Below are 11,627 nucleotides of genomic sequence, written 5' to 3' on the forward strand. Positions count from 1 at the left end.
AAAGGGTTAATTTTTTTAAAACTAGATATAAATTCTAATACTTACGTATTAAATTGCTTACCAAAGCTTATGGTGAATGTGTTCCATCGGTTTTAACGTGCGAGACAAAGATCGCCCAGGCCAGCCAAAAAAGTATGAAGACCAAGAATTGAAGGAATTACTCCATGGAGATTGTTGTCAAACTCAAAACGAGCTTGCGAAATCATTGGTAGCTACTAAAGCAGAAATTTCAAAATGTTTGCGAAATAAAACTTGAACGCTAAAACATGCGATGAAAAATATATCAATTACGGTAAGCTGAAGCGTAAGAGATCATGTGTGAAGTCCGGCCAAATACTCTGTAATTGGTGGGAGCAAAAGCTACTGAAATCTGAGCAGACCATCATAGGGAACCTGTACCAAACACAACTGATTCGTATGAAGCGAGAATTGGCTGTAAAACGACCAGAATATGCGGTCAGACATAAAAACGTAATATATCATGATAATGCTCGGCCACACATTGCAATACCTATTAAAAAGTATTTAGAATGAAGTGGTTTGCAAGTTTTGCCTCAACGGCATTATAGAGCAGGAAATTTTCATAGCTAATAATACGCTTCACTTTGGAATCTTAACCTCAAAATATGAGAAGGTCTTTTGGATCGAAATCCATGTGTGGCCAGAAAGATGGGAAAAGGTCATAGCTAATAATGGCTAATATTTAAAAACACACAGAGGGATTTTGGTGTCAAAAACCCTATTTTTCGACCACACAATTTCAAAAATCAAATGATGCAGTATTGTAGAAAAATTTTTAATGATGAAATGCGCACTAATAGTTTTAAAAAATTTTATTTTATTTTCAAAAAATTTAACTAAAGTTCATGCAATGGTGTTAAGCAAATTTTCTTATATTTTCATGCGATTCAGTGGTTTATATATGTATAATTTGATTTGATATAATCTGATAATACAATTTACCTTTAACGTATTTGAAAAATGTAGCATTTCTCCATAAACACAAAAAAAATTGGAGATATCATAAGCCGTTAAGAAGATATGCCCAAATCTATAAGCCTCTAAAAATTATTTTATTTTTGATTTTCCATGGAGAAAAAATAATTTCCATTTTCCCCCAAGCTAATGTTTTCATCAAATGAGAGGTGAAAGAGTCTTCTTTCGATTAAAAAAAAATTCTGGGAAGTTTTCGGAACAAGATAAAACTTAAAATTTTTTGTCGATTTTTTTTTTTTCAAAAAATAAATACAAATTGCGAAGCGTTTTGCTTGTAGCAGATAGACCCAGAGTCTCTGACTGGAATCGAACCCGCAATAGTCCAGCACACTATCGACTGGTCTATCGGGGACCCTATGATAAGCTAAATATCAAAAAATTCTTATGTCTGTATGGGTTTCATGGGCGGTAGGCGTGGATGATTTTATTGAAACTCGGCATGCGTTCTTCTTTTATTTCAGCAAATATATGTGTCAAATTTCTAGACTTTTTCTTGGATACGACAAATTTTATGCGAAAAAAATGATTTGGATTGTATGGACGGTATGCGGCGGGCGTGGCCGATTTTAATAAAACGATTTGGATTGTATGGGCAGTGGGCGATGGGCGATGGGCGTGGACGATTTTGATAAAATTTAATATTTTTCTTAATTTAGTCCATATAATTATCGGTGTCAAATTTCAATGCTCTCTTATAATTTTTGCACAAAAATGTATGAAGCCATACCTCTATGTGGCGTGTAGCTTTGTAATTAAGCGTAAAGAGCTTTATTTGCAGCTTTGGTATCTTTAGTGACCACCACTGAACTTTGTTGCACAAATGTTTGTAGAATATTTTAATCCTGAAAGAAAATTACATTTAAAAAAAGTTGATCCCTTTTGACCCCTAAAGATCTTTCACAAAAATTATCATCATAAAATTCCACAATATAACTCTGACAATAAGAATTCTCTCAGATATTAGGATACAGCTTTTTTTTCATTTAGTATAATGCTAACTTCGATCAAAAATTTTGACCCACCGTAAAAAAATTCAGATCAGCTGGAATGATCTACTCAACATGCCCTTTCAAAATTATAGGGTCGCTATTCTCTTCCAATCAAAAAGTCTGAATTTGTTGGACAGTGTTTTTATAATTTTTTTTGGAAAATATTGCTGTTTTGAACAAATACTTGAAACTTCAGATCAAATGTGCAACATCTAAATACCCATCCGATTTTGCTCAAATTTTAAGCGTTTAATTCTTAGTCTATACTAGACCTTGAGAGCATGGATAATCGACAGTGTTCAAAATAAAGGTCACCCTAATTTATATACGTATGTGAGTAATCGTTGCTGTGTGTGAGCAAATGTGACTAAAATCTTTTAAGAGTAAATAAATGGTAAGATTGTATACGGAATAAATGAATGAGATGTATCTGCGTCTGAATGTTATTTGAAAAAATGCAGTTTATTTGTTGTTTTTTTTGCAAAGGTTTTCATGGGAATTCAAAACTTAAATGAAGATGAAAAATATAAAATTTCTTCCAAAAGATAATGGTTTCATTACTGGGTTTTATATGCTGCATGAGAATGTCTGTTTAGCAGAATTTATTATTGTGAAATCAACCACTTGCATTAGCATTTAAAGTGTAAATAACTAGTGTGGAAAATTTTGGCTAGAATTGGCAATATTTCAAAACAAATAAAAGAAAAGGAAAGAAGACAAAACCATGTTTACAAAGTAGAATATTATTTTACTCCACATAAAACAACTTTGATGCGTAACCACTTTAAGTTTTTCACTCATAAATACCATAAATATCCAACTTTTGGATATTTAAATACTTAAAACTACAGCCCTTCGTAGAATCGAAACTGTTTGTAAACAGAAGTATCAAACCACAATATTGTCTTAAATACCAATTCCTTGAATTTAACTTTCTTTGCAAACAAACAAAAGCATTTTCAATAATTCTTTTGAAATGAACTGAAATAAATATTAAAGCGTATCTGGTTATTTGCTACAAAGTCCATGGTCAACAGTTTTATGTTTTTTTTTTCTTTTCGTTTTGTTTTTTCTTTTTTTTTTGCATTAAAACTGTAATAATTAATAGTTGGAAATTAAAAGTTTTTCCAAAGTGAAACTTTTTTTGTTCATTATTCAGTATTTCTCCTTTGATTTGAAAGAAAAGAATATGAAATCATTCGTAAAACGAAAACTCTTAATAATTATTTTCAGAAATGTATGTCTTTGAATTTTCTGCAATGTCCTTATGCAAGGTCACTTGGAATAGAAAATGTTTGTTGGAAAAAAAACTATTTTAGTGGAAATATTAAAAAATATATGTATGTAACTATGTGTGAAAACGTGTAAAAATATGTTTTAAATGTCATATATGTTATTGGTATTAATGGATTATTTATCTACATATATTAACAGATATATATAAATGCATAAGATAACTCGGCCCATCAGTGATAAGATGAATCTCAATTCATTAAATAAGTGAGCCTTGGAGTCATGGAAAAACCCAAACAAACGAACTAGACCTAAATCCCAAAATATAAGACCAGCCGATTCAATAGAACCAAATAACGCCCATAAACATTATTATAATTATAGTCTTTTAAAATTCTGATAAATTTTAAACACCAGCTACTAGACATCATGTCATGGATTTTCTGAGACTATATCTTGGAAGTTATGACACTTATTGGAGTAACATAAAATCTATGTACATCATGAAACACTACTAATGACATATTAAAACTGTGGTCTTCTATAACGTCCAATGTAAGTTATGGGATCTTAAAATCTGAATATCCTTTGAATCAAACCAACTGATTTCTAAAGGCGATCTTCAGAAATGAACCATTGCTGTTTAAGGGTCAAAATCGTTTAAATCATTAGTGACAGACATGCTTGAGCATCTCAATTACTCCTCGAATCAACCAATGCTGATTGAAATAAGAAATTAATTAAATAAGCAGAATTGACAGAAATTGGAACTGTTGAAACACACCAACTACTATCGAACTCCTAATAACTTGGACAATCTCGCTCTTCATGCCATGAAGAACTTCAAGAGTTTCTTTATCAAGCATTATGGCAGACATTTGTTCACCCAATTTCTTTCTTACATTTTTATATTCTTCAGGACTCGGGCAGTTCTATCCGGACTAAATGTAAATAAATCCAATGATCCGGAAGGTACAATATAACAGCACTTGATGCAAAAAAAAATTTTCATAATCACTGGTTCCTCCAATTATGAATCTGTTCTACCTTTGATATCGGTCTGGGGTTGATTGTTTGAAGGTTGCCAATATCTAAAACAGACGACGCACTGTGGCTCATATCTCAATTTCATCGGCCAAAAGTCCAACTTTTTGTTAACTCCGATTTCAAAAATTTTAATGTCAATCAATAGTAAACGCATTGTAACTAAGGTAGTCGAAAAATTAGTTAAAAATAAAGTCAAATATTTTATGTCATTTTATAAAAAATGTGATTTTTGTAAATTTGATCAGAAGTAAATTATCATTACTCGCAAACTATTATCGATAACTGGATGATTTTTTTGTTATATTGATAGGATAATAGTCTTTAAGAACTGGTATGATTTGTCACTGTACCGTTGATACCTGATGTGTTATTAATTTTTTTCTCAGGTACTATATTTTAGTCTAATTTGAATTTCAGTGGAATAAAAGTGCTTAGGGTCAAAAGGGGTTAAACAAATTTTACTACCAAGAGAAAGGCCAAAGTATCCACTTTAAGCCTGTATATACTTGTTGACCTGTTTTGACCTGTTTGTTGAACACTTTTTTCATTTGAATGAAATTACTCCCAAATTTTTTTTCTATTTTTATTTTACCTGCTCATATGACTGGCGCAAAGTACAAGTCGCAATTTTGAAGATACTGCGATAAAATTTGGTACATACATTTTTTCGGCCCGAGGACGAAGCCTATTGAAAATGACTGAAATCGGTCCATTATTTCACCTAGCACCCATACAAATGTTCTCCCGAAATTATACTTTATCGGTCGTAAATGGTTAAGTTATATGTGTATCTACACAAATTTTCTCCAAATAAGTTTTATATAAACCGAATTAATGTCACCTAATTTTATGATGATCGGTCCATAATTAGTCATAGCTTCCATATAAGGCCCGCTTCCAAAAATCACTTTAACGAGCATAAATCTCTTAAAAATGTTGGTATAAACACAAAATTCATCAGAAATAACTTCCATATATACATAACCTATTTTCATGGCGATCGGTCCATAATTAGTCATAGCTCCCATATAAGACCCGCTTCTGAAAATCACTTTAATGAGCTTAAATCCCATATAATGACCTCTTCCGAAAATCATTCACGAAAATAAATTATAGTGTAGGGTATTATATGGTAGAGCTTGGCGGAACATACTTCCTTACTTGTTTTTATTTGCTGATAACTTTTTTAATAAGTATAGCTGATTCAAAAAACAAAAAATTTGCATTTTCAAACTAAATGCTATACAAAAATTAAAAGTTCAACTTTAACCTTAAATTGCTCAACAAATGTTGAACCGATTTTAATGAAATTAAAAGTTGAGAAAAATTCAAGATGTTGTCTGTCCATCAAAAATAAAAATTCTAAAATATCTCTATCGGTTCCAAAGTTACAGAGTTTTGGCCGATGAAAAACGATAGTGAGCCACTGTGCGACGACGCTCACCCGGAATTTTAACGCTCAAACGCAATTTGTTGACCTTGTCAATAATTAGTTTGAATCGAATGGACTTCCAGACAATATGGATTCTATCGTCTTCCAATAAGAAGCCCACGGATTCCATGTTCCTCCATTGGCAATAGTGATGTTAATCAATATGCCGAATAGGGGAGAGTAGTCGCATTTCTAAATGATTTAACCGCATATGCTGTGATGCATTGGTTTTAAAAATTGTTTCGTTTGGTATCGGTATTGAATTATCTAATTATTTATAGCTTTACTGTGAGCGTACTACATAGAAGGCTGGTATTAGATGAGGTTTCTTCTGAGGATTTTATATTGTGCTCAGTAGTGCCCTTAAAAAATCACGTCTTTGTATGGTTAACGAAATTGTTGCAGGCTCAGATAAGCTTTTTATTTTAGGTAAGAGAAGACAGTTGGATTCCACATTGGGACAGAATCAAAATGTTCCGGAAAGTTATCAAAATGGGCCCTACAAACTCTCCAGGGGCGGCGCTATGGGGGCTCAAAGTAGGATATCTTCGACATGTAAAACTTTTAAACATCTGCCATTTTTTTGTTACCGTTCCGGTTTCAAAGATTTTTATATTTTTAGAGAGCGAAGTTTTAAAGTGGCATATTTTAGAATATATGTAATTGAGATATTGACTTGATATTTTATTGTAAGACCAAAAACTAACTCGTCTAAACAAAAAAAGTAGTTCGGAATAAATTGGATCAAACTGTTACTAATATTTTAAATCCTATTAAAATTTTGATACAAATTTTTGATATAAAGTGTAAAAAAACTTGCCAAAACGTCAAAGGAAATCCCGCAATTCCTAAAGGGATTTGCAGCGAAAATCCCAAAAATTATATTTTTTTACAATTTTGTCCATAGGTCCACATTTCCTTTGGGGCTAGAAAATACTTTGGGAATAAATAGGTAACACTTCAAGGTTTCCAAAGCTGATTTTCGTTTTCTGATCCCACCCTTGGGATTTTAGAACATGTGGCACAAATTTGAAATTTTTATAAAAATAAGTCAATCTTTGAAGGTCGTAGAGGCGACATATTTGAAAAATTTTACATGTTTTTTTATACCAAAACGTTCTCCCTAAAGATACCTTACAGAAAAACATAAAATTGTTATATGTTCTTAAAGAAAGTTTTTTTTTAATAAAAACCGAGTTAAGTCACCTTTTCGCCAAAAAAAAATAGCAAAAATCTACGTTTATTTTTGGATCCACAATTGACATTGCTCTGAAATCTTTTGTATATTATTGATAATTTAGTTGTCTAACTAAATTTTAAAATTTCAATTTTGAAATGATCACGCAGATGTTTTTTCTAGACACTTTCTAAAAATATTTAATTTTGTCTCTAAATGCCTTTCATATATATTTATGGGTCGATTATGGATGGCAACCGAACTTCAGTTGTGTTGCGACCACAACCACAACCACAAATTTCTCTTTGACAATTTGGCAACAGAAATGATAGCTGCCAGTTGCCATCTATAATATCATTTAGGTAACTGACAACACAACTGAAGTTCGGTTGCCATCCATAATCGACCCATTAGTTATACAAATTTATTTCCAAATTTGAGCAAATTTAAACACTGTGAAAATTAGTGGATTAATTTCAATTAAACTATCATCTATAGGCTTCAGACAATATCTTTTTTTAATGTGTAATCTTATATTTGTATTTATTATTATCTGGGTCATGTTAATGTAAAATGATTGTAATCGATGTAGTATAGACGAATGTCGCCTATAGATCATGTATGGTTCTAATGTAGAAGACGTCTTATTTCCATTACATTTTGTTGCAACATATTTTGTTTAAAAATGTAGATTCTGAATTCAATTCCAACAAAGTTTCATCTATACCCACATTTTTTTATATTTTAATATTAAAGTTTTAGAAACTCTATTACATTAGCTCTATAAAATATGGGTTAAAATTATCACTTTTTAACAAATTTAGAAAATACAAATAAATTGTCTAAACAATATTTTCATATATTTAAATTAACTTCAACTTTTGTGCAACTTACCCATTAATATAGTCAATCTTTCTGCCACTTGTGGAGTTTGTTGGACAACTTGATGTAAATTTATCTAAAATAAAATAAAACAAAAACAAAATCTCAATTATAATCAGTATAGTCGTACATATATATTTTGAAAAATTTCTTAAAATGTGAATACTGCTGCAACTTGTTAAAAACTTCAACTATTAATTTTGTTGCTGTTGTTGTTGTCGTTGGCTTTATTCTCGTTTTAGTTTTCTAAGTTTATTTTAGTTTTAAAATCTGAGCGCACTGCATGTGACAGTAACATAAATAATACAACTATAAAATAAAAGAATGACTAAATGAGAGATGGAAAGACTGAGAGTTTGAATGACTGACTGAATGAATGAAATTTTCTATTTTCATTATTTCCGTTTCCACTAGTATTTAGTTTTCATTCTCATTACACTCTTGCTGTTGTTGTTTAGTTGTGGTTGTCGTTGTTTTTTTGGTCTTGTTGTGGTAGTTAGACTAAATAACAAGTGTAAGTGAGGCGGAGAGAGATTGGGGGGATTGATTGAAGCTGGTGGTTAAGAAGAGAAGACTGTCTATGAAGGGCTAATAGGAATAGCGTTTAACCCCGAGTTATGTAATGTAGTCCATAAATAAGATCAAAATAGTTCCTTTTTTATTTATTTGTTGCTATTTTCTTTTGTCATTTTATTTATTTTCATTTTTCTCTTACAGAAAATTGCTGTTTTGTTATCGCCTGCTGTGCTGTTAAATCTGTGACACTTTTAAATTGGTTTTTAAATAAAACCACAAGACAAATGGTCGATTTTTTTCGGATTAAAACAAACAGACAAACCAAACAACTAAACAACCAAATAAACCACAACAAGATAGTGAATGGAGCAGAACACAATAAAACGAGCAACAGCAATAAATAGGAAAATAGGTAAAAGGATCCAAAAGGACCTTTAAACCACACGCATATTAACACATAACTATGCGCGTGTACTTTATACATAAGTATATATTTTATACGTGTACATCTACATTTAAATGAAAGTTTGCGTGTTTGTGTATAGAAACTTATTGGTGTGTGTATAACTATTTTGTACACTTGTGGCACAGCTATATCACCGCCATCATCAACAGCAGTGACAGCAAAAATATTTGCTATTTTTATATACAACAAGTAAGAGTGTTACATTCCGCTAAACCGAATCTTATATAACCCTCACCAATAAACTTTTGAGGGTCTACGTCCAATAATTTGATGTGCGAAGAGTTATGTATTCTCCGGATTTCAGTCATATAGAGGAGCTATGTATAATTAGGTATCGATACCGGTAGTAAACTATATTTATACTTAAAACAAACTTGTGTTAAATTGTTTATCAATATGGATTTTATGTGGACCTATGACGGCCAGTCCGCCACAAAATCTTGTAGTATGATTTTTCGCCATATTACGAGAAGAGAATTGTATGCAGGCTGGGATAATCCAAACAGATTCTTACCATTTGCAACAGAGTTTCTTCTTTTATCATATGGTCCATAACTCTGGTTCTGTTTGACTGAACTTTCAAACATTCAATAGCAATCATTTCTGATCAATGAAGTATATTGGGAACATTTTCGTCCTCCTAAACCATTCCCTCAAGTACCTATCGTGTCTTCAACAGACGTAGAATTTTATAATGACCCAGAAAATATAATTAGTTTTTGGTTCTATGTCCAATATTTCTATATGTTACAAACGGAATGACAAAATGAATATACCTCCAATTTTTTTGGTGATGGGTATAAAAACACATACATTTAAATACATAATATATTTGATATCTGTGTGTTTGTCTGCTTGTTTGTATTTATGTGTATCTATTGCTAAATGTTATAAACACCGCCATCCAACCAACCAGCCAAGCCAGCCAGCACTGAGCAGGAATGAATGTTAACAAATGTCATTTGGTTGTTAAAAAATTTAAACAAACTCTCTTATTTACCGACACGCACACACCCAAGCTGATTAGACACTACTGACACTTGTAAAATCCCTTGCCATTGACTAAATATTCCTAAATACACTCATAAAAACTATACAATTTGTTTGCTGAAACTGGTACATATGTAATTTTTGGTAAGTGCTTTGTATAGGAAGGTGTAGATAAGGTTTCATTATGTTTTACAGTAAATTTACTACCTATTCTTCTTTTAAATATAAATAATTTAAAATTAATAAATTAGCAAGACTCCATTTTAAAACAGTATTTTGGATTTGTAGTATCGAAAATTTGTATCCATCCCTCCTTAAATCTCAGTGAAAATTCCACATATTTTTTTAGTTTTTGGCGGATTAAACATTGTTATGATTCCTTTTGAGCTCTTCCACAAATATATCCATAGTGTGGGATGTTGAAATATGATCAATATATTTAGATCAATACACTATCTCTAATATCAGGTACGTCGAGATGTAGTACACACAAATATATTTTGGACCACTCGTTCTCATAGGGTAAAAAGAGGACCATTCGACAATTTTCTCTCTTTTTTATACAATGGTTTTTTTAGAATTTCTACATTGTTTAATAAAATAAAGCCAAAATGTATTTGCCCAATTCACAACTGGTGTTGTAGCGTTGTATCGTTGTATGTCGTAATTTTTTTTATTAATGTTTTGTTTTTGTTTCGAAAAATTTGTTTGAAAAATATTTACGACATACAACGATACAACGCTACAACACCAGTTGTGAATTGGGCAATTATATATATTTGTTCCTTTTAACTCCTACAAGGAGCATAGAGCCATAATAAAATGAAGTAATACAATATAAAGAGTGAGTCAAAAAAACTTATACACACTATTCCAGCCAAAACTTATCGTTGGTCCTATAAATTACCTAAAAAAACGGTTAGCACCATTGAATTCAGCGTACCCGAATTAGTTTAACCCACTTCCTGCCTTTCTTGACAGAAAAAAAGTGTCAATTTCGAACACAGTGTTATCATTTTTTAAGCACATTAGCTTTTAAAAATTTACGCGAAAAAATTAATTAAAAAATCCAATATGGACTTTCAAAAAATAGCAAAAGATGTGAACGTTCATCGTCAAACTATTTCTAAAGTCATTAAACCTGGATTTGGAAGAAAAAGGGTCTAACAGATATTGGTAAAGCATAAGAAGTCGAACAACTCTTTCGAAGAGCACCGAACACGTCTATCAGAAAAGCAGCTCGTAAAGTTAAATTCTCTGATACTTTTGTGGGCAGTGTCAAAGCTAATGCTGGGTTGAAGTTCAGAAAGTTAAAGCAAAAGAACGAGATGGATGATGAAACTTATGTACGAGCAGACTTTTTATAACTTCTGGGTCAAGATTATTATGTGTCTTATGGACGAGGTAATGCTCAAGATCAATTCAGGACAAATAAACACACAAAATTCCGAGGAAGTTTCTTGTGTGGCAAGCAAAAGAAGCCATTCATTTGTGACATCAGGCACAATAAACACAGAAATATATATTACCGAGTGTCTACAAAAACGGCTTTTACCTTTCATAAAACTAAACAGAGTGGCTTCATATTTCTGGCCAGATTTGGCATTATGGCACTATAGCAGGTACGGATCCAGAGGGGGGTGAAATAGAAATTACACCCCCTTAATATGCAAAAGAAGAAAAATGTAGAAAAAATTTTGATTTTTCCCCCCAAATATTGTTCTACGCCATGTATTTTTTGGAAGACCGGGGCGCCGACTTCCTTGGGGATTCCATTATAAGGCGGCTCTCGTAACGCTGCCAATAGGTTTACGGAGAGTATGTCCTATCCATCTCCATTTTCTTCTTGTTATTTGACGAACTATTGGTTCTTCCTTTGTTAGCCTCCAGAGCTCTGTG

This window comes from Calliphora vicina, chromosome 4 (assembly GCF_958450345.1).
Source record: "Calliphora vicina chromosome 4, idCalVici1.1, whole genome shotgun sequence".
Lineage (NCBI taxonomy): Eukaryota > Metazoa > Arthropoda > Insecta > Diptera > Calliphoridae > Calliphora > Calliphora vicina.